Source organism: Schistocerca nitens, chromosome 6 (assembly GCF_023898315.1).
Source record: "Schistocerca nitens isolate TAMUIC-IGC-003100 chromosome 6, iqSchNite1.1, whole genome shotgun sequence".
NCBI classification, from domain to species: domain Eukaryota; kingdom Metazoa; phylum Arthropoda; class Insecta; order Orthoptera; family Acrididae; genus Schistocerca; species Schistocerca nitens.
In genome coordinates this window covers 691976867-691982697 of record NC_064619.1, presented here as the reverse complement: position 1 = coordinate 691982697, position 5831 = coordinate 691976867, and the positions used below count along the sequence as shown (strand labels likewise).

At 45.7% G+C, this 5831-nt stretch overlaps 1 non-coding gene across 1 annotated transcript; it reads left to right on the top strand.

The window, feature by feature from the left end:
• Nucleotides 1-2729: 2729 nt before the first annotated feature.
• Nucleotides 2730-2804, top strand: Trnas-cga (transfer RNA serine (anticodon CGA)). Its single transcript has one exon. It is a non-coding gene; the product is annotated as a tRNA-Ser (tRNA).
• Nucleotides 2805-5831: the final 3027 nt, after the last annotated feature.

Below are 5831 nucleotides of genomic sequence, written 5' to 3'. Positions count from 1 at the left end.
CCTGTCGCGACACCACTGGAGGCGGGCTGCACGATGTTGGGGCGTGAGCGGAAGACGGCCTAACGGTGTGCGGGACCGTAGCCCAGCTTCATGGAGACGGTTGCGAATGGTCCTCGCCGATACCCCAGGAGCAACAGTGTCCCTAATTTGCTGGGAAGTGGCGGTGCGGTCCCCTACGGCACTGCGTAGGATCCTACGGTCTTGGCGTGCATCCGTGCGTCGCTGCGGTCCGGTCCCAGGTCGACGGGCACGTGCACCTTCCGCCGACCACTGGCGACAACATCGATGTACTGTGGAGACCTCACGCCCCACGTGCTGAGCAATTCGGCGGTACGTCCACCCGGCCTCCCGCATGCCCACTATACGCCCTCGCTCAAAGTCCGTCAACTGCACATACGGTTCACGTCCACGCTGTCGCGGCATGCTACCAGTGTTAAAGACTGCGATGGAGCTCCGTATGCCACGGCAAACTGGCTGACACTGACGGCGGCGGTGCACAAATGCTGCGCAGCTAGCGCCATTCGACGGCCAACACCGCGGTTCCTGGTGTGTCCGCTGTGCCGTGCGTGTGATCATTGCTTGTACAGCCCTCTCGCAGTGTCCGGAGCAAGTATGGTGGGTCTGACACACCGGTGTCAATGTGTTCTTTTTTCCATTTTCAGGAGTGTATTAACGGCAACATTAAAACTCAAAGAATAAGCAGTATTCCAACAGTGACAGCATTCCTCTGGTTCGTGCTAACTGCTACCGCCAAGCATGCAGCGCTACTGAGTCGCTGCCGGATTTTTTTCTATTATTCGTGTTTTACTGTCCTCTTGATACATGTTTTGTATGTGTGTGTGTGTGTGTGTGTGTGTGTGTGTGTGTGTGTGTGTGTAATGGGAAGCGCACCGATGGCTTCCTTTGACAACGGACGACGCATTAGAGAGATGATGAGCACTATTTGTTTGAGCTGACAGCAACTAAACAATGTAAAAACAGATTGCAAATACCTGTTTAGACACAAGTGAAAATGCACCTGACGACTTTCAGGAGAGACAACCTGTGTACAGCGGACAGTCCATTCAAGCGATCCATATGGAACTGTGTACTGCCACCGTATTGTAATTTCAAAAGCAGAATAGAAAACGTCAACAGCCTAATCCATACAAAAGAGAAGATTTACATTTTACTCTACCTGCACATTCAGTTGAATTGTAAATTTTTTCTGATCCTTGTCACACGGAAACAATAGAAGGGTATCATTTTGTTGTTTCCGTATTCGCTTTATTGTAATTTATGTCTTCTCCTTTAAATGTTAGCCCGCATCTCGTGGTCGTGCGGTAGCGTTCTCGCTTCCCACGCCCGGGTTCCCGGGTTCGATTCCCGGCGGGGTCAGGGATTTTCTCTGCCTCGTGATGGCTGGGTGTTGTGTGCTGTCCTTAGGTTAGTTAGGTTTAAGTAGTTCTAAGTTCTAGGGGACTGATGACCATAGATGTTAAGTCCCATAGTGCTCAGAGCCATTTGAACCATTTGAACTTTAAATGTTATTTTCCGTGATAATAAGAGCAGTAAACAGATGGCTGTCATTCCCATGTGTTCAGAAAACAATTTCATCGCCAGTTTGTAGCTAGGCTTCCTTTTACTACTTTTTCTACACTGCCCCTTTTCGAGACACCAGGTAAATCCCTGAGCTCGGACCGCTGTCATCTCGCCTAAATGAAACATGAGGATGGGAAATCTGCTAAGAGTGTGTAACAGATCCAAAGCTGGCTATATCACTGTGCACTGTCGCTACTGGTGGAGCAAGAGCACAAGTGAATAGTGACGGGGACGACAAGCCGTAAGCAGTGCAGTGAGTTGCCGTCCTCTTGAGTGGGGTCGGCCAGCTGCAGGCAGGTGAAGCGGTCACCGCTGCAGCTGATGGTCCGCCTAGGGAGTCGTCGCTCTGCTGCGTATCGATTGGCCGCGACGCGACGCGACGCGCCGTCACGCCCGGCTCCATTACGAGGTACCTGCCCCGTGTGGCGACCGCGCCAGGACCTCCCGGCCTCCCGCAAAACTGCACTCCGTCCAGAATTACTTGAGGACTGACAGCTGGGGAGGAAGTTGCGGCGTGAGGTTCACGCTGAAGATACGCCACGCATTCAGCCAATCTCAAGAGACCTTATGTACAGTTGTAGCAGTAACCACTCGCACTTACCAAACCTTCTGTCCCTTCCCCACAGTCCACAGCGCTCCTCAGTAAGAGCTGGAGTTCTGCATGCTAAACAGAACTAGTCAACATCAAATTGTACTGCGACTGGTAGCTGAACTTTTTCCAAAAAGTGCAAACAGTAAAAACCTATGAAACCTCCTGGCAGATTAAAACTGTGTGCCCGACCGAGACTCGAACTCCGGATCTTTGCCTTTCGCGGGCAACTGCTCTACCAACTGAGCTACCGAAGCACGACTCACGCCCGGTACTCACAGCTTTACTTCTGCCAGTACCTCGTCTCCTACCTTCCAAACTTTACAGAAGCTCTCCTGCGAACCTTGCAGAACTAGCACTCCTGAAAGAAAGAATATTGCGGAGACATGGCTTAGCCACAGCCTGGGGGATGTTTCCAGAATGAGATTTTCACTCCACAATATCCTTTCTTTCAGGAGTGCTAGTTCTGCAAGATTCGCAGGAGAGCTTCTGTAAAGTTTGGAAGGTAGGAGACGAGGTACTGGCAGAAGTAAAGCTGTGAGTACCGGGCGTGAGTCGTGCTTCGGTAGCTCAGTTGGTAGAGCACTTGCCCGCGAAAGGCAAAGGTCCCGAGTTCGAGTCTCGGTCGGGCGCACAGTTTTAATCTGCCAGGAAGTTTCATATCAGCGCACACTCCGCTGCAGAGTGAAAATCTCATTCAGTAAAAACCTAGATATTAAGAAAACTGAGTTAGTTCACACAGATACTTCCAGCGCCTGTTGCTATAGCATACCAGACCCAATGAGCGTTATGCTGGTTTACCACGAGGAGAAATATTTTTTAAACGCATGGTCATAAGAAGAATTCCGCTGCCAGCTGTTTTATTGATACACAACCGGTTTCGTGGCCTAAAGCCACATCATTAGGTGCAACAAGGTGTTAAAAGGTCAGAGATGTACCCATCGCAGCTAGTCAAGATATATTATTCATTGTAAAGGAAGCTGCAGATATGAAGTTTTTATTGACTTGAAAGCTGCAGGTATGAAGTTTTTATTGGCTTGATCAGATCCACAGTGAACAGGTTATGCAATCATGCTGTGTGGTAAACTGCACGTTAGGTTTCGTACCATGGTAACGGTCTCACAATAAAAAGAGAGTGTTCTACTCTCTTTTTTATTATGAGTCTGTTAGGATGGTACAAAAACAAATTGCAGTTTATCTCAAACTTGATTTCATAACCTGTACAATAATGTGCGCCTTCGCGCGATGAAGGCAATAAAAACTTCATATCTGAAGCTTTCTTTCCGTTGAATTTATTGTCTGCTCTGTGGCCGACATTTTTTAAAGTGCGTTACGATACCTTAACACTGTCAGTCACAAGGGATGTCTAAACCTCTTGGATGTAAGATTAGCTGTAAGTATGTGACATGGGAACTATACTACTATAAAGATTTTAATTAACATGTAGGAGCTGATAATCTTGAAGCCGCCGGTGGACATAACGACACAAGGAATCTTAGCACATATTAAGTCACATTTTTTTTTTTTCAAATTCAGCTGTATACACAAGAACCGCAATCCACAGCATATCTTAACAAATATATCTATGATTTTTTAAACAAAGAACAGTAATAAAACTGAGCTAGAGGATATCTGTCGTCAGTATCGTCAGATAAACAATAATATTATCTTTAAGAATTTACACAGCAATGTTCTGTCATCGTTGTAAAGTCAGGCAGTACGTGACTTCAACGAAAAATTATCAACCAAAAAACTATAAAATTATACAACATTCACCTTAGCACTATCTTCACATGTGAAACATGTGGCTTTGTTGACTTGTTAGCTCACAGGTTCACCTGTAGAACCGCATTTAAGAACTGGTTTTACATTTGAAGGAACCTTACAGTCATAGATCGCACAGACCCAACTCGAATGGACATGATGGGAATGATAAGTCTGCAAAAGCTACGATACCCACTATCTGAAAACATCGCAGCAGCTTGGATGAAAGACACACTGAAACTTACATAATTCATAATCGATCAGCTATTTCCAACGATTATTTCTCATACATGTAATTAGAACATCAAAGAAAAGAGTCAATAAGAACAATGCAGAATTACCTGGCAACTGCCTAAATGTAATGATCACACCACCGCAACTAAGAAGAAGGAGGAGGGAAAAAGGGAGGTTTCAACAACAGTTGGTTACAAACTAAGTGTTCCAAAGTGTCGGGAAGTCATGCACATGACGGAAGAAACCCTAGATACATCAAATGGTTAAAACTTTATTCAACTGTACATTATAATTTGTAAATGTGTTAATTAAGATTAATAAATTGTTTAATTTCGTAAAAATGTCGGATAAAACGACTATTGGGTAAACTCACCACCTGGACCACCACAAACTGTGTGGTCTACAACGATCAATAAGCTTTTCCGGAAATGTATATCATAAATGAAAATACAGAACGATAATTCATGACAACTGGGACATATAGGTCCCATGCTACAATACCAGTGGGGCGCATACATCTCACTGCTTCGGCGTTGGAAAACAGAACGCTGGGAAATACTTTGTGACAACGACATTAATTAAAATAACCATACATTGTCTTTCAATCGAAAGAAAATGTAGTAGAAGAGTTAATCAAAGTTCATTCGAGATACGTAATGCAAATTAAGATGCCTATGAAACCGTGGGAAAAACTCACGTTGCTTGCGAATTCTATGCATCCGTACTCGCTGAGTGATGTCATTCAAAATAGTCAGAGAGCTTACGGTCAAACCTTAAGCTACAACAAAATACTTTTGGAGACAATACGTATTGGTGGCAACATTTCTGTTCTGCGGATCTGAATTGTCACCCCAGAGACATTCCTACGCTATGAACACCACATGGCCTGTTAGTCAGAAAGTTAACTTCTCGCTTTGGCTGGAGTTGTAGTCGTTGGTAGTTTGACTGCATAAACAAATCTGACGCGGCAAGTAGATCGAGGAACCATTATCCAAGGTACGTCGTCTGTTGGATAAGCGCTCTTTTTCTTGTTTTATTTCTTTCTTTTGTGTATCTGACTTACGGCAGGTTGTACATGAAAGCTCTACACTGTGTCCTATTCTGAGTCTCTGTCAACTATAGGCTTATGTTCGTACGTTTCTTATCCCGTCCAAAATTTCAATTTTTTCCTAGGTCTTCCTCTCTCTCCTTCCACTTTTCCCTCCATAATTCTTTGTTGCAAACAAATCGATCTCGGTCGGTGAGACCTGGCACGATGTCAGCGTTCCAAAACATCGCAAAGGTGTTCAATAGGTTTCAGGTCAGGACTCTGTGCAGGCCAGTCCATTACAGGGATGTTATTGTGGTACAACCACTCCGCCACGGGCTGTGCGTTATGAGCAGGTGCTCGATCGTGTTGACAGATGAAATCACCATCCCCGAAGTGCTCTTCAACAGTCGGAAGCAAGAAGGTGATTGAAACATCAATATAGGCCTGTGCTGTGATAGTGCCACGCAAAACAACAAGTGGTGCAAGCCCCTCCATGAGAAACGCGACTACACCATACCACCACCTCCTCCGAATTTTACTGTTGGCACTACGCTCGCTTGCCAATGACGTTCACCGGGCATTCGCCATACCCACACCGTGCCATCGGATCGCCACATTGTGTACGGTGATTCG